The following is a 25,346-nucleotide window of genomic DNA, read 5'->3' as shown; positions in this document are numbered from 1 at the left end:
GATTGGAAGTCTCCACACAGTAAAAATGTAAATTCTCCCCAAATGAATATATAGATTTAATGTAATTACTATCAAAATCCCAGCAACAATTTTTGTAGATAAATGCAAAATTATTCTAAAATGTATTTGACAATACAAAGGAATCAGTATAGCTAAAACAACTGTGAAAAAGAGTAAAGGGAGAGGTATCAGTCTACCTGATTTCAAGATATTACATAGCAACAGTGATCAAGACTGTATGGTCTTGACAGAGGGACAGACACACAGATCCATGAAACAGAACAGAGAGTCTAGAAATAATGATAAAATCCCGAGCTCTAGGACAAGGCAAAGAGCTCTTAGACTCAACACCAAAAGCACTATCCAGAAAATGGATTGTTCTTTTTGAAGTACCTGTAGCCTATAGATGGCAGTGGTTTAATTGTAGAGTTTAAAATGAAAACTTGAGATGGGGGACAATTTTAATCGTAATAATAACAGCTGCAGCTGTGTCGTTGGCTGACTTCACGGCGGCTGGAACTAGAACAGCGAAACATTTTCAAGAAGTATTTTGAAAATAGGTGAGTTTATTGCTGATAAACATACTGATAAAACATACTGATAAAATTCCTCAAAACTTGAAGGTATTGATCTGCATAAGACCAGCTAAGAGGATGAAAAGACAAACTGCAGACTAGAACACACCATTTGTAAACCATGTATCTGATAAAAGACTAGCATCCAGTATATACAAAGAACTCTCAAAACTCAACAGTTAGTAATTTGAACATTTGATTTAATGCAAAAAAGGTAACTTTCCCAAAGTAGGTCATGTAAATCAACTCATACAGCATGACTGAGGAAAAAGCAGAATATCGTGAGCATTCCACTCCTGGGTTCTTCGAGTTCTAAAAAGGACAGTTGTTCCAGATCTCACTAAGTCACGGAAGAATGAGAATGTTTTCCATAGCAAATCTCTGTACTTTACTTAACGGAGAAGCCAGAAAGAAGGTTTTGTGTTTGTTTGTTTTTTTTAAAGGAACACTTTTCAAAAGTCCTGAATGTTATTAAACTTGCTATCTAATGATAACATCTCACTGTCCCTTCAGGAGTTTTTGTTTTCTGTACTTGAAAATTTGTTTAAGAAGAGCCTAAGAGGCGCATCTGATGCAACAGCTTACCACACCTAAACCCGTGACTCCCGATTCACATCATCACTCTTGGCAACTATTAACGGAGGGAGGGCTGTGGCTTTATCAGGAGCAGCAAGGAAACCACTGAAAAAAATTAAAACTTTCTCTCTCTTTCATGAACGTATTAAAAAAAAAAAAACAGCAAAGAGAAAGAGCAATAAACTCACCTATTTTCAAAATACTTCTTGAAAATGTTTCGCTGTTCTAGTTCCAGCCGCCGTGAAGTCAGCCAACGACACAGCTGCAGCTGTTATTATTACGATTAAAATTGTCCCCCATCTCAAGTTTTCATTTTAAACTCTACAATTAAACCACTGCCATCTATAGGCTACAGGTACTTCAAAAAGAACATATTATTTTTCTGATCAGCTTTTTAAAAATGCATGATATTTGGACCAAAAGAATCCATTTCCATATACAGGCAAAGATGGCCCTGGGGAAATGACTAGTGAACCTTCAGATAAAATGACATTTTAATCTTCCTTTACAAACCACATCTCCTACCAGGCTTCATAAGCACGTCAGCTTACTTTGTCACTTGCTGTATTACATTAAGAAAAAATGTTTTTATTTTTTCACCTTTCCTTCTAGAAGTGGCGTATGACTGACAGTTCAAGAGGAATAGCCTTTACTTGAAAATACTTTCTTTTAGAAACACTCCAAAGGTATATTCCAACCTAAACTCCATTAAGACATACTCTAAATTGGGGATTTCCTTTTTTTTTTTTTTTTAAAGATTTTATTTATTTGTCAGAGAGAGAGAGCACAAGCAGGAGGAGGGGCAGGCAGGGCAGGCAGAGGAAGAGGCGGGCTCCCTGCTGAGCAAGGAGCCTGATGCAGGACTGGATCCCAAGAGTCTGGAATCCTGACCTGAGCCAAAGGCAGCCGCTTAAACCGACTGAGACACTCAGGCATCCCTAAATTGGGGATTTTCAAATAAAATATATACACTCACCTCAGCAAGATGATGCATATAATTTATTGATAATCTAGATAATTTATAAATTTTGTAGGTGAAATTTAAATTACACATAAATAATTTTCATAAGATAAATTAACACACTACTTATACGCCCCTAGCAGGCCCACTAATATGCTTCAGGATCCATGAACCTTTGAAATTAAATGCAAACTCTGTATGTGAATGTACATGTGCTTAGCTTTTAACAGTTTCTCAAAAGAATCTATAAACCAAAAAAGTTAAGAACCACTGGTCTTTTCCCAAATGGCCATTACATTATTTACCTAAAAGTCGCATGAGGAAAAGGGACCATAGCGCCCTCTAACTTTTACAGGGCTTAAGTAACATGAAGTTTTCCATTTACTTCTACACCTCTATGTAATTGAAATGGGTTTACCAAATATCCTTTTCTCTCCCACTCCTTTGGAATGACTCATTTTTCATTTCCACTCAAGCACAAAATAACAGCCACTTTTAAAGGACACACATTTGTACATCAAACCAATCTAAAAATTATGTCCCCTAGAAATCATTCAGTCAGACCACAAAAAACATTGAGCCCGGATGCCAGAGGGGCTGCTGTTTGGTCCCCTGGTTAGTGCTGAAACAGGCAACAGGAGCCAGAGATGTAAAAGAGCCTCTGGGACTTCAAACTGTAGCAGTATTTTTAGTGCATGAAAATTACTACTATTTAAAATGCTAGTACACGCCTATGAATGGAAAAAGTAAATTTTCTGCCTTGCTACATGGATGAGCTACAGTGGTTTGGTCATCTGCCTGAAGGCTGTTCAGTCCAAACCTGTTTAACTAGGTCTGTCTGTGCAGCTCCTCTGTAAGCTAAGAGTAGGGGCCTTCGTCTCATCCATTCTCCTACATCTAGTGTCAAACATATTAATTCTCATGGTTTTTGATTAATTAATATTGTATGACCTGATTAAATCCAATCATTGGGACTGTCGAAAGCGATCCCAATCTGGACAGTTTTAGTACGCTCTGGAAATGGTGGGAGGGTTGTAAGTTAAAAAAGCCATCTTAGGGTCACATGGTAAAATCTTCCAGAGAACTATCATTTCCAGTCTCATTCCTTGAGTTAGTTCATAACAAATCAATGCTAATAAACAGGAGTAATTGGGCAAAGAATATAAACTTGCTTAAAAAACAGACACAAGAAGTGATTTCAAAATCAATCTTCCTGAAGCCTCTTAATTAAAACGAATGTGGCAACTGTCACAAATATATTTATATAGAGATATAGATACATAGATATAGACATGGAATAAGAACACAGAGTTGAAATTCTTTGCATGTTCAAGCCAAAATGGAATTTTAAATAAAAGAGAAGCATATAAATAAAAACAGACACATAGAGCAGTGGAACAGAGTGGAGAGCCCAGATATGGACCCTCAACTCTATGGTCAAATAATCTTCGACAAAACAGGAAAAAATATTCAATGGAAAAAAGACAGTCTCTTCAATAAATGGTGCTGGGAAAACTGGACAGCAATATGTAGAAGAATGAAACTCGACCATTCTCTTACACCATACACAAAGATAAACTCGAAATGGATAAAAGACCTCAACGTGAGACAGGAATCTATCAGAATCCCAGAGGAGAACATAGGCAGTAACCTCTTCGATATCAGCCACAGCAACTTCTTTCAAGATATGTCTCCAAAGGCCAAGGAAACAAAAGCAAAAATGAACTTTTGGGACTTCATCAAGATCAAAACCTTCTGCACAGCAAAGGAAACAGTCAACAAAACAAAGAGGCAACCCACGGAATGGGAGAAGATATTTGCAAATGACAGTACAGACAAAAGGTTGATATCCAGGATCTATAAAGAACTTCTCAAACTCAACACACACAAAACAGATAATCATATCAAAAAATGGGCAGAAGATATGAACAGACACTTCTCCAACGAAGACATACAAATGGCTATCAGACACATGAAAAAATGTTCATCATCACTAGCCATCAGGGAGATTCAAATTAAAACTACATTGAGATACCACTTAACACCAGTTAGAATGGCCAAAATTAGCAAGACAGGAAACAACGTGTGTTGGAGAGGATGTGGAGAAAGGGGAACCCTCTTACACTGTTGGTGGGAATGCAAGTTAGTGCAGCCACTTTGGAGAACAGTGTGGAGATTCCTTCAGAAATTAAAAATAGAGCTTCCCTATGACCCTGCAATTGCACTGCTGGGTATTTACCCCAAAGATACAGATGTAGTGAAAAGAAGGGCCATCTGTACCCCAATGTTTATTGCAGCAATGGCTACGGTCGCCAAACTGTGGAAAGAACCAAGATGCCCTTCAACGGATGAATGGATAAGGAAGATGTGGTCCATATACACAATGGAGTATTATGCCTCCATCAGAAAGGACGAATACCCAACTTTTGTAGCAACATGGACGGGACTGGAAGAAATTATGCTGAGCGAAATAAGTCAAGCAGAGAGAGAGTCAAGTATCATATGGTCTCACTTATTTGTGGAGCATAACAAATAACATGGAGGACATGGGGAGATGGAGAGGAGAGGGAGTTGAGGGAAACTGGAAGGGGAGATGAACCATGAGAGACTATGGACTCTGAAAAACAACCAGAGGGTTATGAAGGGGCGGCGGGGGGGTGGGGGGGGGGTGGGAGGTTGAGGAATCAGGTGGTGGGTAATAGGGAGGGCACGTACTGCATGGAGCACTGGGTGTGATGCCAAAACAATGAACACTGTTATGCTGTAAATAAAAAAATAAAAATAAATAAATTTAAAAAAAAAGAGAAGCATATAAGATCACACAAACAGAAGGAATTTTAGGGGTCACCTAGTTCAAACTCCAAGCGGGGTATATGTCATTCAAAGTAAATTTCTTAAAGGTCTCATGGATTATAAAATGCATTATTAGGTGTTTAGCTTTCCAAAACCATCCTCTATGCACTTACTGAGAGAGAAAACAATAACTGAAGGAGAAAAGAAGAGGGTTCTCAAGCCTGGAAGTGCCCACTGAAAACAGCACTTGAGAGCATTAGATCAGAGACACAGGTCCTGGTTTCTTGATCATTCATATCCTGAAATCCTCTCAAATATGTCAGGAGTTGCACACATTCCCAAATACCACCTCAGCACAGTTCCAACAAACTGGGTGGAATGAGCATCCCTAAACAGAAGCTTAAAGCTCAGAGCTCAGGCCAGCTCTGATAAATATGCAGATCTTCTTGATTTGTGGTTGCCATCCTGAAAGAGCATAAAAACTAGCCATCCAGGTGAGGAGTTACTTAGATTTCAGTTGGATAGCCATCATCAATTCCAAAAGCATCAGTGCCTCATGCTCAGATCTAAAAGTTGAAAGGAAGGTGTCTCCCTCCCCAGATGCCTTCTGGAAGAGCCCAGCAATAGTCCAGAAGAATGAATTTCCCATGGCCTCCACTCCTGTTTTGGGTTAGAATCTTGTGTTATTTTGGAACCAGTGGCTTTGCAGTGGGGGGGAGGGGGTGGCACAGGAAAGGAAGAACGCAAGCAGGGCCTTCAGACTTCCTAGGGAGTGAAGAGAAAAGATGAGAAGTCATCTTTCCCTGATCTAACTGGGCAGAATGAACGTTAACAACCAGTGGGCAATTTTAAGATAAGGAATACAGTTTACTGAAAGAATGAGTGAATTAATGAAAGAAGGAACCAGCAAAGGAACCAGTGAACAAATAAATTGAGTAAGTCAAGTGAAGAGTGAGCCTGTAAAGGATAAGGTAGATGAAGGGAAGGTTAGAACTAAGGTGCAGATAATGAGCCTGAATCCATCCCAAAGAACAGGATGAGAAAGGCACACCTACACCTAAGAGTCGTGCAGTACACAGTCTGCCCAGCTATACGCACAGATGTGCGTAAAAGCAATGAGCATTCACTGCAAGTTTTTATGACGAGGAAGTAATTGCTTGAGGAAGATTAATCAAGAAGCAGTAGGTGAAATGTAAGGCACAGAAGCCTTATAGCACATATAAGAAAGACAAGCTAAGCCACTGTTTTGACTATAAAAGATATGCATATAATGGCTATATTTTTGGAATTAATGATCTTTTTAAAAATGGAGAAAAAATACCTATGCATTTAGAATACATAATCCAGGGGTCTGTAGTATTCACAAAGTGATAAAACCATCACCATTATCTCATTTCAGAGCATTTCATCACCCCACCCAAAAAGATCCTTATACCTATTAGCAGTCACTCTCCATTCTCCCTCCCTCCCTCCCTCCAGTCTGTGAAATTAACAGACTTTAATCTTAATACAGATTTCTCTTTTTTTATATATCCCCAAAGTGCGTATGTGGAGATTTCCATACAGCAGTTTCAGTAGACGATAAATGATTATTTACCAAAATATGAAAACAAACAAAACAAACAAACAAAAACCCACAAACCCTTCTAAACCCAGGAAGTATCTAAGAAGGTGATTTTATTTTCTCCCTACCTGATGTGGCATTTTTACTCTCACATGGTTAAATGGCAATTTTCAAGCTTCACAAGTTTAGTAGATTTTTTTTTTCCGGTTTTAAGTTCAACTAAAAATATACTGGCATTCAAATTTGTATACAATTCTACTATTATGTTTTGGGCTTATTCTTTGGTATTTGGCAGCACATTTTAAAAACAAGCAAATCTCCAAATTTCACTCAGAGATTATTACTGCCCTGAATTTTAGAAGAAATCTCATTTGGATTTATAGGCCTTCCTGCCCTGACACACATACACATTCTTTCTCTCTCCGTATTCCTTTGTTAAAAAAGAGGCTATTCCTCGAGTTAATGAAATCAGGCTGAAGAAAAATAATTGTGACTCTTATTTTCCCAATTATCTGAATACAGCCCAAAAGACTACATTTACAAATAGGACAGATGCTGTAGACATTCTCAGCTTTCCCAACCCCTCACCCCCAAGTGCTGCATCCTGAAGACCAAAACATATCCGCAGTCGACCTACAGAAGATAGTGGTGTGAACACAGTTGTTTTATTTTCTTTTTGAAGATTTTATTTACTTATTTATTTGAGAGAGAGAGAGAGAGAGGGGACAAGCAGGGGGAGCTGCAGAGGGAGAGGCTCCCCATATGCGGCTCAATTCCAGGACCATGGGATCATGACCTGAGCTGAATGCTTAACTGACTGAGCCACCCAGGTGCCCCAACACAGTTATCTCAATGACAGTTAGCTTCTGAGACTTTAAAAAAAAACACCCCGAACTAAAATATAAGGAATGTATTTGGGCCAGCTGACCTTTACCTGTCAACTATTTTTAAAAATCTGTTTTTAGGGCACCTGGGTGGCTCAGTGGGTTAAGCCTCTGCCTTCGGCTCAGGTCATGATCCCAGGATCCTGGGATCGAGCCCCGCATCGGGCTCTCTGCTCAGCAGGGAGCCTGCTTCCTCCCCTCTCTCTCTCTCTCTGCCTGCCTCTCTGTCTATTTATGATCTCTGTCTGTCAAATAAATAAAATCTTTTTTAAAAATAAATAAATAAATAAATAATAAATAAAAATCGATTTTTAAAAATCCTTGTACCCGTTTTCTTTTTTCACAGTTTAAATGCTTCCTACAGTGCCTAAATTTCTTTGAACTGCTCTCCTTAGACAAGTACAGGTGGAAAATCTTTTCTAAAGTGTTCGGGTCCTTCAAATCTGCTGGGTACAATCTAATCCCTTTTCTGTCTCCCCTCCACAACCTCGGACTTCAGAGGGCTACAGGGTGGTTGAGACCCCAGGGAGGTGGCTTTCAGGAGCACAGGGGCACCAAGCCTCAGCCTGCGCCGTTCAGGGATGAAGATCCATCCTTCCCCTTCACAATGCCTGTATACCCTGAGGGGATCTGCCATCAATAATTCAAAAGCAGCAAAAAGAGCAAGCTGTAATCAATAAGGAATAATGGCAAACCTCAGAGCAGGTTCCAGAGGACTGATTGGGTGTTATATTAATATCTGACTTAACTACCTCAGAAAATTTAATTTTTCAAATACCAAAGATGTAAAATTAACCTTTTAACCTTATCTTTATGAAGGATCCTTCCCAAAGGAGTGAAAAATATTTAAGAAACACTTTCTTAATATTTAAGAAGCATAAAAGCAGAGGGCTGAAATGAGTATTTCAGTATCTATGAGATTTGCTAAGATCACACAGAAAAACAAAATTAGAACTAAAATTCTTAATTATTTTTCACACCTTTAATGATTATTTTCAAGAGCGTGTTATAGGGGCTTTAAAACACACTTTAGTTTTTCCACTGCCAATTGCCTGTATTCAAGAAAAGGAATTATTCTGCACCTGATTTCTCCTTTTCTAGTACCTCACCTGGTCCTTTAAGAGAAAAACGATCAAACTGTGTCAGAATGGCTGATTATGACACATATTATTATACCAAAATGATAAATTCTGACTCTTTAAAAGATTTTTTAAAAGATTTTATTTATTTATTTGACAGAGAGAGAGACAGCAAGAGAGAGAATATAAGCAGGGGGAGTGAGAAAGGGAGAAGCAGCCTTCCCGCTGAGCAGGGGCTTGATCCCAGGACCCTGGAATCATGACCTGAGCAGAAGGCAGATGCTTAATGACTGAGCCACCCAGGTGCCCCAATAAATTCTGATTTTATGATCACCCATCTGTGCCTTTAAATTCAAAATTCTTGTTATGTGTCACTGTTACACAGAAAATCTGAAATGGTTAACAATGGTGGATTACAGAAGACCTTCCTGATAGGGTTATTATTTCCCCAACCTAGTTTTATCCAAGCTGATGTTCAACAGAATTTGAGTTTTTCAGCATACCCTGAGGGGAGAAGCAGCCAAGAATCTTCCTAAAAAGTAAGGAGTGGCTGATCTGAACATGCCAAGAACAAGCCTCCTAAAGATATGGGAGGTCATTAGCTTTGATTCAATTTTCAGTAAAGGAACTCTCCCCTTCATTAAGCCCCCGAGAGCCCTTCCATTATGTATTGGTTGATCAGAAGATAAGGAAAAAAATTAAGAACGGAGAAATCACTCTTTAATTACGTAAGAATACCATCTAAAGCCAACATCTCTTCTAAAGTGGATGAATGCAGAAAGCAGGTACATACGAAATAGGAAGATATGCCAAGAATGGCCAATGAGGTACAAGTACCAGATTCTTCCTGAAATGCGTGGTAAACAGGTAAGAGGGTGGGCTCTGGAGCCCAGGGGCGGCTGCTTCAAGTCCAGCTCTGCTGCTCTGGTATGTATCATCCTGGGAAAGAAATTCTTCCCTAAGCCTCAGTCTCCCTGTCTGGAAAATTACCAACGGTGCTCACCTTGCACTACTGTTCTATGAGGCTATGTCTGTCCCTATCAAATAAAGCCTGTGCTTTTAAGCATCAATTTTTTTTTTAAATTCCAACCACTTAGATGAAAATGCTTTTGAAATGCATGCCATGGTGCCTGGCTCCGCGGGATGGCGATTCCCTTCCTTGGTAATTTGGCACTGTGACGAAAAGCCACAGTTACTGTCTTGTGTAAGTTACGACAGTGAAGAAAAACTGCCAGGGACCACCTGCGTGGCTTCAGGTGGCCTGACCATTCAACTGCCAGGCTTTTCTTGAAGCTGGTGGTGACTTTTATTAGAAAATGAAGTCTCCTGACAGTGTGGGAGAAATCAAATCTCCTAGGGCCACATGGAGCTAATACACGCGGGACTAGTCACGTGAACCCCAGAGTGTCCAGCCCAGGAATCAAGGCTGCTCCTGCACTGCACATTGTTCTCAGGGGCTTCTGGACTCGGGCTACAGCACAGGAAACTCTGCAAAGAGCTTTGGGGATTTGAACTGCATTTGAATACACGCTGGCCAAAGGCAAAGGCCACAGCTTCAAAAAGAGCTAATATTCAAACGAAGACAAATAATTATTTTTCCTATTTTGTCTCGTTTGTGCTGATATTGCGAGGAATCTGAATCTTAGGCATACCTTGACCTTGATGGGGGGGAGGGCATCCTGAAAGTTGGCTGAGTGGAAGCTGAGCAGGCGGAACACTCCCGTAGTCTGTAACCGCTTGCTGTCATTTTCCCCGTCTTCAGAGTGTGGTGGCCAACAACAGCAACAACAGCTTATGTTTATTAAACATGTACAAGCAGGCCAGGAACTGTGATGAATCCTTTACGCAATCATAGCTCTCCCAAATGTTCTCAGAATATACAGAGTGAATGATTAACGTGTCACTATAAATACATGTTTCCCGAAATCTTCATGTAAATTTATTAAACGATCTAGAATGTCAGAACAAATAAAAAACATTCCAAATTTACATTGTTGTCTAGTAACTGTATCTCCTGGATTTGAAGGCAAAGAATACAGTACTAGTTCCTGTTTAAATCCGGTTACTGAGTTCTACATCCCGTGGAGGTACAGTTCAGATAAAAGCAACAGAGGACTTAATTTTTTTTTAAGATTTTATTTATTTATTTGAGAGAGAGAGAGAGAGAGAGAGAGAGATGGCGCACAAGTTGGGGGATGGGCAGAGGGAGAAGCAGACTCCCTGCTGAGCAGGGAGCCAGAGCCAAGGCTCAATCCCAGGGCACCAAGGTTGTGGCCTGAGCTGAAGGCAGACTCCTCACCAAGTGAGCCACCCATGCATCCCAAAAGAATACCTATTTTGGAACAAAGTTAACTTTCTTATAAAGAAGAAAAATTATACTTATGTCTATTTTTCCTCCTTTAAAAAGTTTTCTTTTTTCTTACTCTCTCATTAAGAATTTACCTTGAAGCAAGAGAAATGATTAGAAGACAGTAGTCGCTAATGACCAGTCATTGCCACCCTCAAACCTAAGGGCAACCATATTCTTTTTCCTTCTTGCCTTCCATACCAGAAGGATGGTGCTCATGCTCTCGAGAGTAAAACCGATTCTCTTCAACCTTCTGTCACGGCTGCCAGGCCTAAGTTTCAGCGGGCAAGCAGGGCAAGGCTACTTTCAGAAGTGACTCCTTGTAAGCATGTCGTGCTTTTCTGGGCATCGACAAACGCTAACTGGCCAGGACATAATGAAGAACGATAAAAGCGAAGACCAAGTGTGGGGGCCTTGAGATCTTAGTTGTAACCTTCGGTGGCTTCTTCATGGAGATAAACACAAGCACAGGAGGCTCGGGACAAGTCACACTGGCTACACAACCAGCCTCTCGTCAGTGAGACCACATGGAACCCACAAAGAGCAATGACTGCTGCCAGAAAGTACAACACAATCTTGCTGACATGTAGTCATGGGTAAAAAAGTCAGTCTGGTTGACAGTGTGCTTCTTCAAGGAAGCAGAGCTGTAGTACATTTAATACATACTCACACATATATCCTTAAGTCAGACTAACAGTGCGGAGGGACTTGGGACCTACTTAAAAGACAGGGTTATTTGTAAGCCGCATAATATTGCATGAAATACATCTTCCTGAAAAGCACAGAAATAAGAGGCTTTCTTAGTGTGTTTAAACGGTCTACTTGCAGTCTTGGTTACATAACGGCATTCCAAGTAAGATTCCGTCACGGTATATTTGAAAGAGGGATCCCCGGGTGGCACAGCTGGCTGAGCGTCCAGCTCTTGGTTTGGGCTCAGGTCATGATCTCGGGATCAAGCCCAGTGTTAGGCTCTGGACTTGGGGAGAGTCTGCTTGAGGTTCTCTCTCTCCCTCTGCTCCTTCCACTAGTACACGCGCTCGCTCGCTCTCTCTCTCACTCTCAAATAAATAAATCAATCTTTAATGGGTATATAATTCTTTGAAAGGAAAAAGTCAAAGCAGTCCTGTATGAGTCATCATAAATGTCAAATTAGTAAAGTCTAAATTCTCAGTATTTTGCTTACTTATGATCAGGACTCTCAAACTTGCCCTGGATCACCCCAGTGGGTAGGTCAGTCAGTGAACATCCTCCACCCACACGTCTCGAAGAACATCCAACAGTGTAATCCCACGGAAGGGCACTGGACCAAGATACTGAAAATGGGATTTAATGCAGAAAAGATAATTTTCCCAAAGCTTTTACACTTTCCAGTCAGGCATTTTCTTCCTCCCAGAGCAGCAGCACTGTTAACAAACTGCCTCTAGAAGCTCCTGTAAAGATTTTTAACTTTAGCTGGGAAAAAAGCTGGAGATTTTCTTTCCCACTCCCTGACTGTATTTACAGGCTACTTACTGAAGCCCAGCAAGGTTCTCCTGGCCTGGATCGACAGCCTCCCTGTAGGGCTGACAGGCGGTGATGGATACAGCGCCCCCCACCCCAGGGATCACTGAGGATCTGAGAGGCTGCTACCGCCGTGTCTTGGTGCTCCAGGTGCAGTCCTGTGGATTCCAGCTTCCTCTCAGGTGCAGCAACGTTCTGAGAGGGACTCCGCTCTAAAATTCTAACCTAGCACCTCTCGGGTCAGTTTCTTCTCTGAGCAACACCGAAGAAGAAATGGATTTTTGGTATTTGAAGCTCATGTTTATGTTTGCGCTAGTATCAGTTTGATTGACCCACGGTTATTAAACCGCAGTCTCTGATGAAACTTCTCTTCACCGTAACATGCCCGATCCTGCAGCTGAAGGTGATTAATTACACCCCAGAATAAAGTAATAACAGACTTCCCTATTTCGAATACATAATGGGAAGCTGCTGTTTTGTTCTACTTATGTAAGAATGGACAGAGCAATTACACCCTCCTTACCAGCAGATTTCAAGAAGCTGCACTTCTCTTTTTCCCTTCTCCAGCCAATTGCTATAAATGACAGGACACCATTATGTGATGAGATGATAGCGACTGGCAACCTCTCCACCTGTTTTTAATTGGGGGCATTTCAGACAACCACCCATAAAGGTGGATTTTGCATAACTAATAACCTTCATCAATAAAATCGCAGCAAGACAGAAAACACGTGGATATAGTCACTGCGTTCCCACTTCACTAAAGACGGGGGACGCCGAATAGCTAATTTGGAAAGCATGAAACAGGTGCCCTGGGGAGCACAACATTGCCAGAAGGACCACTTGGCCTCCACTTCCCAGCACCACTTTCTGGTGTAGACTGACTCAGAGTTGCGACTCTGCTTGTGAGTACCATGGAAAGCAATGCAGAAGACTAAGTCTTTCACTTACCTGTCAAACCAAATTTAAGGGGGGAAAACTGCTCCTTAATAGCATAATGGAAAATGTAGTTATGGCCAAATGTCCTTCTCACAGCCTTAAGATAAAACATATACTTAATCTTCCTGAAAATAGTTTGGAGTCAGTCTCCAGAACACAGTTATTATTCTGGTAACTGGAATTAGGAGAGCATGGGTTTATGGTATTGTGTGTAGCTATAGGACTCCAGAAAACTGTGCAAATATTCTCTACGAAGAAACAAACTCGGGGTGCCTGGCTGGCTCAGTCGGTTGAGCATCTGACTCTTGATCTCAGCTCATGTCATGATCTCAGGGTCAGGAGACTATGCCCCACGTCAGGCTCCGAGCTCAACACAGAGTCTGCTTGATATTCTCTCCCTCTCCCTCCATCCCACTCACTGCTGTGTGCTCTCTCTAAACTAAATAAATCTTTAAAACAAACAAAAACACGGGGCACCTGGGTGGCTCAGTCAGTTAAGCGTCTGCCTTCTGCTCTGGCCATGATCCCAGGGTCCTGGGATCGAGCCCCGCATCGGTCTCTCTGCTCAGTGGGGAGCCTGCTTCCTCCTCTTTCCCTCTGCCTGCCTCTCTGCCTGCTTGTGATCTCCGTCTATCAAATAAATAAATAAAATCTTTAAAAAAATTAAAAAATTTTTTTAAAAACCAACAACAATTACAACAAAAGAAAAAAGACCACAAAACTAAAAATGATGAAACAATTTTTAGGTAGGCTCACTCCTTTTATATCATGCCAAGCTCCTTGGAATTAGATTTTTTTTTAAACAAAAATATCAATAAGATAATTATTTAAACTATGACTCCATTCTCACTTCACAACTCCGTTTTCATCCAGGCGCAATTCTGTAGGAACTGGATGAGCTGAACTAGAACTTCCCTGCATAGCCGGCTCTTCTAGCTTTATAGAGATGCCAATACTACGGTGATTTCGCTGAGAGTGCGAACAGCCTGAGCGCTCCACGCACAGTGCAAACTTATTAATGTGCGCGCTGGAATGAACAGGCGCTTGCGGATCAGACCTGAGCCTCTCTCTGAGCTCCGCCGCTCTAGCTGCGCTGCAGTGCGGCCTCCAGCAAGTTCATTCGCACTTCTGAACATCAGGTTCTTGTTTCTAAAATGGAAGCGCGATTATGAACACCTAACTGGAAAGGTGGTCTTGAAAATTAGTTACAAAGTATGTACAGTGCTTAGCTGCTCAATAAATAGTAACTTTTATTCTCATCATGATTATACCCTAATTTTGGCTAATACTACTGAGTTGTCAGGATCAAATTAATAATTTCGCGCACGGGCTCGGCAATTAAAGGTGCTGTAAGCCTCTCACAGCTTCACTGGATCAAAGACAATTTTTAAAGAGCGATTTCAGCACTTCATTTGTTTTGATCATGGAAGTGTGGTTCTCATGTAAGTACTATGTTCTCACCCAATGTTCTCACCTTCAAGGAACCTGCAGGCTAACAGGCAGGGGCTTTGGAGTAAGACAGTTGACCGGCGAGCTCCCTTGGAGCCCGGCCACTTCCTAGCTGGGTAACCTTGAGTAAGGAGCTTAAGCTCCTGGGGGCCTTGACTGTCTCGCCCCCAAAATGCAAGTAATAATAACAGTACTCACCTCACCAACATGGTGAAGGTTAAAGGAAATAGGCCATGGGGATTTCGTAGCACGGCGGCTGGCAGGCAGCAAGCACCCAGTGTGGGAGCTGTTCTCATCTAACTAGTGGCAATACCAGATCGGATCTGCTGCGGATAAGCAGATGTGGTACTCAGGGGACAGAGGCTTGCTGCTGCGAGCAACAGAGGCGGGAATCTTATCCCAGGGCTGTGTGACTTCAAAGCTAGTAACAGACTCTTCAACAGGCTCAGTCTTCTGCTTTTTCTTTTCTTTGGTAACTTTTGTGTACTATTTTCCAAAGCACACAAACAGGAGAGAAAAACATCCTTTAAAAATAGTAGAGTGGGGGGCGCCTGGGTGGCTCAGTGGGTTAAAGCCTCTGCCTTCGACTCAGGTCATGATCCCGGGGTCCTGGGATCGAGCCCCACATCGGGCTCTCTGCTCCGCGATGAGCCTGCTTCCTCCTCTCTCTCTGCCTGCCTCTCTGCCTAGTTGTGATTTCTCTCGGTCAAATAAATAAAATATTTAAAAAAATAAAAAAATAAAAATGGTAGAGTGAAATAAAAATCCCTACCACACAGGGAGAGCATCCCCCAGGATCAGGATCCCCACCCGAGTGGTACAGGGACACAGCTGACGAAACTACCCTGGCCCATCATCACGCGAAGCCCATAGCTTATGGGCCACTCTCGATGTGGAACGTTCTAGGGTTTGGACGAATGTAGGATTACACATATCCATCATCATGGTGTCACACAGAGTACCTCCACTGCCCTAAAAACCCTCTATGTTCTATGCCTTTGCACCCTTCCCCAGTGCCCTCCAGCCTAGGGCCACATGACTATTTCTCCTGCGTTCACAGCCTTCCCTCCTCCGGAGCGGGATACAGTTGGAATCCGGCAGCACTCCGCCTTTTCACATTGGCCCCTTATTATTAAATGAACTTCATATATGCATCTAAGGCTCCTCCATGTCTTTTCTTGGCTTGACAGCTCATTTCTTTTTAGTGCTGAATAATATTTCATTATAGGATGTAGCTCAGTTTCTTATCCATTCAATTAGAGAAAGCCATCTTGCTTCCTTCAAGATCTGGCAATTACGAATAAAGCCGCTTATAAATAACCATGTGCAGATTTTTGAAAGCACAAGTTTCCTCCTCCTTTGGGTAAATACCAGGAAGTACATTAATCATTATTTATAAATAAATACTTGAATATTCGCAATGTCCTGATCAAAGTGCTAGTTTGCTGAGGATATGATGATGAACAAGGTAGAAGGTAGCCCTGGCCTCGGGGAGCTTACGTATCTGGGAGAAACGGACAAGAGAAAGAACATTACAAGACGGCGTGGCATGAGAGCCGACAGAAAAAATACCCAGGGCGAAGGGGGCAGCCTGTGGGAGGAACAGAGAAGTGAATACATAGAACTCTCTCTCTCTTTTTTTAAATTTTACCTATTTATAGGACAGACAGAGCACAAGCAGAGCAGAGGGAGAAACAGGCTTCCCGTTGAGCAGCGAGCCCGATGCGGGACTCAATCCCAGGACCCTGGGATCATGGCCAGAGCAGAAGGCAGACGCTGAACTGACTGAGCCACCCAGGTGTCCCTAGAGAGAACTCTTCTGAAAACAAGAATATAGGTAATAAAACTGCTACCATTATCTCACCTTTGACCTTTTCTTAAAATCAAAATTTTCAGAAACTCAGGGCATTTGAGCACCAAACAGAAGGAAAATGTCCCCAAACTGAACTTAGCAGAGTACATACATGCAGGGTAACATCATGGGTTCAAGGAAGAGCCCCTTATCCAAATAAACCTTTGTTTTCCCACGAAGTGCCTACCTTTTTTTTTTTTTTTTAAAGATTTTATTTATTTGAGAGTGAGAGAGAGCATGAGAGGAGAGAAGGTCAGATGGAGAAGCAGATTCCCCATGGAGCTAGGAGCCCAATGTGGGACTCGATCCCGGGACTTGGGGATCATGACCTGAGCCAAAGGCAGTCACTTAACCAACTGAGCCATCCAGGCACCCCAAGTGACAACCTTTTTAAACATGGAGCAAAACTGCTTCTCTGACAGTTAAGGAAGAGACTTTTTTTTTTAAGGTTTTATTTGTTTATTTGAGAGACAGCATGAGGGAGAGAGAGAGAGAGAGATCACAAGCAGGCAGCAGGGGCAGAGGGAGAAGCTGGCTCCCTGCTGAATAGGGAGCCTGACACGGACTTGATCCCAGGACCCTGAGAGCATGACCTGAGCCAAAGGCAGATGCCTAACTGACTGTGCCACCCAGGTGCTCAAGGAAGAGAATTTAAAAGCAAATGGCTTTTCTAAGGACAGAGATCTGAGGCACAATAGGGCCTCAGTGACTGACAGCAGACCTTTCCAGAAGGTGGGTTTTGAGGAGGACAGAATAAGAGGGACTGGACAGGAAGCAGGGAGAACAGACAAGGAGGTAAACTGTCCACAGAATCTAAAGAATGGTGCCTAAACCTGCAACCTGTCCAGAACCAGGTACATGTAATGAGCCTACAATTAGCATGGTGGAAATAATGCATTCTGAAAGGAGGGCAGAGACCGACTGAGGATGGCAGAGAAAAGGGAAAGAAGTTGCTTGACATTTCAAGCATTCTCCAAGCTGCTGCTAATCCAGTGGAGGCTAACGGTACTGCCCACCTAATCACAGAAGCAAACAGACAGAGCCCACGGGTGGCCCTGTGTGGTTTTTGGAGTTAGACTCGGGCTGTTACTCGTGAATCTGCACACAGGGATGACAGGGCTCGACAGAGGACAATCTGTTCAAGAATAATCAGATTCCCCTCACTTCTGGCTTGGTGGCAGAAGCACCCAACGTATTCACAATAACTCATTTTGCTTCCATCTGAATCCGTATGTTCGTCAATCAGATTAAAGCTGGAGCTACGGGCACATTCTTCACTGTAAACAAACCGCCTCGGCAAACCCTAGGGGAAAGGAGGGGATCCTGCTCTCTTAATTTCCCAAGCCTGGGAACGCTCGGATGATTTATTGCTGGAGAAAGGCCACAGCTCAGAGGATTTGTGGCAGGAGCTGCAGGTACAGCCCAGGGAGCAGCCCTCATTTACTGGGAGACAGGAGAGCGAGCTGGGAAAGAGCCCCGTGAAGAAGATGCCTTTATTACATGTTGAAAGCAAAGTGAACGAGGACGTGCTCGGTGCTTATAATTCCGCAGGAGGATTTAGAAGCCAAGGCAGATGGGTGGAGGAAAATGGAAGGGGAAGAAGAGAAGAAAAATCTTACAGGTAGAGAGCACCTGCCATTTGACAAACACAGTGCTGGGCACGCGGCAGAAACTCTCAAAGGAAAGGTTACTTGGCAGCATCTGAAAGTGAAGCACAATCCTGATTCCCAGCCGCTCTCCCCACCCCACCAACAACCTGCTGCCATCAGCCCTTTACTCGTGTAACCAGTAAGCTAACCATGCATTGATCACAGTCTTGCTCCCCCAAGACACTGCGGCAGAGTCCTACACCACCTACCCAGCCGGCAGCATGTGGAGGACGGCTCTAGTGCTTTCGGGTGGGGAGCAAGGGAATCCTACAACTCCTGGCATGTCCCAGGACCAACGCACCAGGTTAGCAATGCAGTGACCTTGACAGGGAGTCTGAGTAGAGTGGTGGCAACCAAGGGGCGATGAGGAGAGTTAAAGAAAAAAATGGGAGGAACCAAGCACTGGAACCAAGGAGAGAAACACCTGCTTTGAGAAGTGTTTCTGTATAGGAAACTAGAGGATGAGGGACTACCCTGTCGGGGATGTGGGGTTCGAAGGGGAATGGAAAACTGGCAAGGTTTGATTTAAAAAGATACCTTCTGCTGCATTTTGATCAAGTGATAAAAACACTTATCACTAAGAAGTATCCTGGAGATACTTACTGAAGCCCTTATTTTCTGCATTAGAGCTGAGACTATGGGGGGTGTCTAAGTGGCTCAGACAGTTAAGCATCTGCATTCAGCTCAGTCATGATCCAGGACCCTGGAAGAGAGCCTGGCATCTGGCTTCCTGGTCATCAGGGAGTCATCTTCTCCTTTTCTCTGCCCCTCCATCCTGTTGTGCTCTGTCTCTCTCAAATAAATAAATAAAATCTTTAAAAAGGAAAAGAAGCGGGGGGGGACCTGGGTAGCTCAGTAGGTTAAGCGGCTACCTTCAGCCCAGGTCATGATTCCAGGGTCCTGGGACTGAGTCCTACGTGGGCTCCTTGCTCAGCAGGGAGCTTGCTTTTCCCTCTGCCTGCCACTCCCCCCTGCTTGTGCTGGCTCGCTCTCTCGCTCTCTCTCTAACAAAAATTTAAAAAGAAAAGAAGAATAAAAAAGAAAGGAAAGAGAAAGAAAGAGATGAAGGAAGGAATGAAGGAGGGAGAGGGAGGAAGGAAGGAAGGAAGGAAGGAAGGAAGGAAGGAAGGAAGGAAAGAGATGGGGAGACAGAGAGAGAGGAAGGAAGGAAGAAACTGAGACCAGAGAGGTTAAGTGACTTCTTGCCCAAAACACAGAGCTACTGAAGAACAGAACCAGATTCCGCATTCAGGATCCCTCGACACCACTGAGCCTTTACTCTGTCCACCACCAGCCCGTACCACATTTCTCTCTTTACTGCAACTGGTACCCAGTTTTTTGGTTTTTTTTTTTTAGATTTTATTTATTTATTTGACAGATAGAGATCACAAGTAGGGAGACAGGCAGGCAGAGAGAGAGAGAGGAGGAAGCAGGCTCCCGCCAAGCAGAGAGCCCGATGTGGGGCTTGATCCCAGGACCCTGGGATCATGACCTGAGCGAAAGGCAGAGGCTTTAACCCACTGAGCCACCCAGGAGCCCCAACTGGTACCCAGTTTTAACTGTGGTTCTGTTTTCATGAAGATCGTTCAAAAGACCTTAAAAATAAAGGTATTAGATTAACTGGAAGGGATTTTTTTTTTCCTTTCAGAAGAGAAATTTTAACTACCTTCACCAACAAAGGGATTAAGTCTGCTCTGTGACGGAGCTGCATTAAAAATAATGAGACAGATAAAGAAAAGCTTTTTTTTTTATTTTAATGAGTTCAAAAGCTGGAAGCATTATTGAGATGAACAATGTGTTCACTGCCCTAATCCAATATAATCATGTTTAAAAAATTATTCTGTTTAGGAACTTTCTGCTATATTAGACAAAATCCAAAATGTGCCAAGTAGAATATGAAAATTAACCTCAGGTCCTGAGTGCCGTCCAAATAAAGACCAATACCCTAAGGACTGTCTTTGAAAATACCACATATAAGATGTGAGGTTTTGTGAGATACAAAAATGTCCTTCTGTCTACAATTTAACCCAAAGATTTCTCTTATCCTTTAACTCATATCTTAAGAAATTCGTGATTCTACACATTTTTTTAAAGTACATTCTATGCCCAACATGAGGCTCAGACTCATGACCCCGAGATCAAGAGTCAAATACTCTACAAACAGAGTCAGCGAGGTGTCCCTAAACTCATTTTTTTCCCATCTGAATCAACCACTCACTTCTGTGTATAAGGAAGCCCATTCAACCTCTCTGTTCTTTCTCAGCCGGAGCTATAAAAAAAAGAAATTTAGTTTCTGACTCATCTCATTAGGTTTGATTCTGAAGGAAAAAATACCATAGCAACTTTTAGCATGAACACAAATTTGCTACACAAGTGTTTTAATCTTTTAAGTCTCAGAAGAAAACATCAGAATCTGTTCTTTCCCAAACAATTTGATTGAAAAGAAATAAATATTAGGCAAAGAAAGCACAACATATAGGACACCTATAATAATAGTCTTTTCTTTCTCAAAATATATCACATTTCTTAGCTATTAGGTTCTCACTCTTCTGACAAATCAAGCTTAGATATTAGTATTCAGGTAACGGTGGCAGCAAAAATGACTTTGGTGAAGCAAAGTTAATTGCATTTCACTCATTCTGAGGTTTTGTATTTTTTACTACTGCTCACTCACGCTGAACACATTATTTCAACAACAACAAAAATAAGCCACCAATGTCAGGTTCAGCTTTAATTTCAACAAGAGCACAGCAGTAGTTACAATTAAACCCGGAGGAAGAACCAATTCATCTTCCTACAGGTTTGTGATTAAAACCACTTACTCCAAATTACTCAAAATCTGGTCCCAGCTATCATAAAATGATGATGCCAGGTTCAATAATCCACAAAATTCCAATTAAAATCCAGTCCAGAATATGGAACATCAATCATGTAAAATTCTGTATACCCCAAATTTGTAACAGAATATGGCATAAACTTCAAAATTAATACAAGTATTAAATGAATGAGTGAACTGGTAATTAAGTCTTTTATAATCAGGGGTCAACTACCTGGTTTGTCATTTTCTAGATTTCAGATGATCATCTGACTGACTACAGTCTGTTAACGCTGTTGTACTGAGTGTTCACGGGAATAAGGGAAACAGACCGCCCCATCTTCTAAGGAAGTCTACTAAGGTCTGAAGAAGCATGTTCACATCTACTGGTTAACAAGATTTATTATTACATCACTAATTGTACATATATTAATGTTTCTGTCTGCATAAAGCAAAGAATAACTCATGTGGACAAACTAAGACCCCTACCAAGGATATCTCCTTTGCTGCCATGGAGGGAACTGAGACTGCTTGTCCAAGAAAAAAAAAAAGAGGGGCCTGACCCAACCAACAAAGACAGCAGAGGTAGGGACACAGGCAAGAGGCCACAGGGAAACAGAAACAAAAAAATCCCTGTCCCTGTTACTGTGGTTATGCCCCAAGGGAATATCCCCATCTAGAGCCCTGCCCCAAGATGAAGATTTTGAAATGATGCCCCCAGTTTACCATCCTAAAAGATACCAGAGGAATAAGCCTTATTTAGAAGCCTGGCTCCAGGTTGAAATTATATTCTATAGAAGTTATTACTCCTGAAATATTATTTGAGGGAAAACTATTAATACCATCCCCCCCCCAACACTGTTTATATGTCATCACAGCCTTCCACATGCAGGAGGGAGTTTCTATTAGCTAGTGAGGCTTTGTAACGTAGCAGAAAAAGCACAGGGTTTGAGACCAAGCAGGTTAAAATCCTGACTCTGTTATTTCTTAAATACAGTACATTGAATTAGGAACTTTGATTTCTGGCCATCAGTTTTCCCATTTGTGAAATGCAGACAATAAACCTGCCTTGAAAGGTTATTAGAAGAATGAAAAATATGACTTGAAGAGTCTAACAATGAGTAGACACTAAATAAGTATTTGTTAATCTTTTCCCCATAATCCCATCCCACCAGCAGATGGGTGCAATTAATTAGATAAATAAACACTTGATTATTTAAGAAAAATTACCTTTAAGGTCCATTTCGACCCAGAAAGCATATTCAACACTATATGGAGGTATTTTAGGAGTCTCTGTTGTCTATACCCAAAGACACATTTAGGCATGTTTGACCTTCCAGTAGATCTTTATGTGGGAGGAACAAAAAACGTTCTGGAGAGAATAGTCATCCTAAGGGAAGAAGTAGAGGCTTGCAAATTTGGTCAAGGACACTGGAGGAGTAAAAAGAAGAGGTAAGTTTCAACCAGACCACTCTGACCCCCAGGTCTGAAGTCGACATCCTTGGGTAGGCATTGGAGGAACCACAATAAACAAAGATGCGCTTGACTACAATAGCTGCTTCTGGGAGCCCGAGGCAGCATCACATCCTCTGGAGCCTGGGAAGCCAAACCTACTCACCTGAGTGAAGGACGAGCCCAGTAGGTGCTGGGGCAGGAACCAAACAGAGAGCTCTGATGACGGGGAAGAGAATCTTGCAGGAGGCAGCCCACAGAGAGAAAAGAGAAGAGGTAGCGGGGGCGGGGGAGGTGAGGATGCTGGGAAATGGAAAGAAGAGCAAGTCTGTGGGCTTACTGGAGGCAGCGGTGGCCTCAACTGGGGCCGCATGGACTTTCAGAACCGAACGGAGGAACTTACAACTGGATGTGTGGGGACAGCATGGGAAGAACCATTTCGGGACGACTGTCATCCGAAACTAGAGTAACCCAGTAAAGCAAAAGTTATGTGTCTTTAGACTAATGGCAGCTCAGACCAGACGCTTGCAAGAGGGAAGCAGAGAGAAAAAGACAGGAACCAAGTTTTTGTGTACTTACTACATTTTAGGCAATGTTCTCATTTAGGTCTGTGTCATTTCATTCTAAAGAACAGATCAACAAATTTCTTCAATTAAATATACTTGTTCAATAAAGGTTTTTGAAGGAAAGCCTGTTTAATTTTGATGATCAGGCTGCAGTCTTTGAGTGCATCACCAAAAAGAGAGATATTACACTGGAACTCACAGCAAATATTTTTATTGATTTATTCAGTGAACATTCCTGTGTATGTCAGGTCTCAAAGCAGCTCTCAAAGACCCTCTCAGAGGACATGAGAGGTTGAAACTCTTTTCAGTATAATATAAAAATAGTATTTGCCCTTTTCACTCTCATTATGAGTGGGCAGAGGAGTTTTGCAGAGGCCACGTGTCACATAATATCACAAAAGAGTGAGCGAGCAAGCAGATTAAGAAATAATTTGTCATCCATGAAGCCATACATTAAAGAGATTTGTGAAACTATAAAACAATGCAACTTTTTCCTCCCTAATTTGTAATTGTTTTTGGAAAGTTATTTTTCACAAAAATATTTATATTAAAATTTAATGGATTTCTTGCTTTACATGAATTAATAAATACTTTAAGCTTCTCAGTTTTCATTTCTAACATGCAAAGATCAGTAGACACCCATTTAAAAATGTATCTTCGGGGTCCTCAGTAATTTTGAAGAGTGTAAAGGGATCCTGAGACCAAAAAGTTCCAGATTCAGTGTATACCACAGGCCTTCTTTCTCCTCCCAACGATAACCATGGAATATCAAGAAATGACTCAATCCCAGGTCACAATGACCTTGCCACGTCCACCCTAGTGACACTTATGCACAGTCCCTGGTCCTGTGACGGAGCAGATCTTGAAATATTCTCAAGCATTCAGTGCTTCTTCTACATGTAGCAAAGTGTGTCTGAATTGGGTCAAAAATAGCACCCAAAAGAATACCTAATGTGGCCAACATTTTTTAAGGAAAATAGGACACCTCAGGAAAGTAAACTTCCAAACACATAGTTTGGATGAAAGACCTTTCCCCACCACCCTCGGATGCACTGTGAGCCTCTTCCTATTACATAAGCCCCCCGCCCCCTGCAGTCCAGTCCTGGGATGCTCCATTATCCAAAGACATCAGACTCCTAAGCCTGGTCCCCGCCCCATCTTCATGCCTGTTCCTACCCACCTGGACCTAAGGGGCATCATGACCTTCCTTACAGGATCGGTGTCATCGATGCCCTTCCCTTGCTCCCTGTGTTTAATGCCTCAGCTGCTGGGCAGAGCTCCACACCGAGCGCTCCGCTGTGCACCTCTACACCAGCAAAGCACCAGGAGTGCAGGCTCCGGAGCTGCCCTGCGACTCAGTATCTGCGACACCACTGACCAACACATCCAGCCTTGCAGTCCCCTCTGCAAATCGGGGATGGAAAGAACGGGGCTTCGTTCATGGCACTGCTGTATGCATAATGCATGTTACTGGTGCCCAACACAAAGGAAGCACAGGAGAAATGCTTGCTATTTTTATCTGTGAGAACATCTGACCGCTAAGCTCTAATGGAGAGAGTCCTGGAACACTGTGCCTGTGTGGCTAACACATGTACGAAGAGCAATTCATTCTTGTAACTACTCGGGACCCCGGAACCTGAGATCCCACGGTCCAGATCTGTCCCCCGCGGTTCTCTCCCCTTCCACCTCTGCTCAAGCCCCGACCATCCATGTGTGCTCTTCTCCCTCAGCAGAGGGCCATGCTTCTGATTTCACAGAGAAAACAGAACAAGCCATCAACTTTCTACCCAAACCCATGAACAGCAGGTGAGCCGATCTCCTACCTTCTCCCCTCTCTGAGAGCAACAGCACTCCCCCAACACCTGCGCATCCAGGGTCCTATGTTCTCCATCCCTGCCTCTGTTCCAGATGGTTCTCCCAGGACTATCACTTCTACTTCATCTTCAGTCCCTTTCTCTCCCAGTGATGACTTCCCCTCAGCCTAAAATCCTGCTCTGAATCTTCCAACCTAGAACAAAGTAAGAGACAACCCACCTCTAATCCCATCCACCTCCAGCTATACTGTCTTCCTCCCTTCGCAGCCAGGTTGACAGAAAGTTCTCTGTACTTGTGCCCCAGTTTCCCAAACCCCCAGGATTATATGATAGACACTGCGACTGCATCAAGCATGAAATCTATGCTTCGGTTTCCAATGACTTGTACACACCAATTCCACAGGACTTGAGGTTGCTTTGTGCAACTCTCCCAGCTTGGATCATTCTCTCGCCTTCCTTCTGGGGCTTCACTACATGGCAAATTCACTAACAGCCAAATACAGGCCCATTTGCTGTCTGTAATACAAACAT

General features: G+C 42.5%; 1 protein-coding gene across 2 annotated transcripts in view; it reads right to left on the bottom strand.

Moving 5' to 3' along the window:
* SMYD3 (SET and MYND domain containing 3) overlaps positions 1-25,346 on the bottom strand; it is a 699,109-nt gene that overhangs the window by 337,728 nt on the left and 336,035 nt on the right. The window contains exon 1 of one of the 2 annotated variants that reach the window (XM_045982189.1): positions 10,085-10,105. The exons of the other annotated variant lie outside the window; for it this stretch is intronic. The gene's annotated coding sequence lies outside the window, so the exon portion shown is untranslated. Of the gene's footprint in view, positions 1-10,084; positions 10,106-25,346 lie in introns of those variants that run through there. 2 annotated transcript variants of the gene reach the window in all.

This window comes from Meles meles, chromosome 17 (genome assembly GCF_922984935.1).
Source record: "Meles meles chromosome 17, mMelMel3.1 paternal haplotype, whole genome shotgun sequence".
In the NCBI taxonomy this organism is placed as follows: domain Eukaryota; kingdom Metazoa; phylum Chordata; class Mammalia; order Carnivora; family Mustelidae; genus Meles; species Meles meles.
Note: the sequence above shows the minus strand (reverse complement) of the source record. Positions and strands in the feature narration are given on the sequence as shown.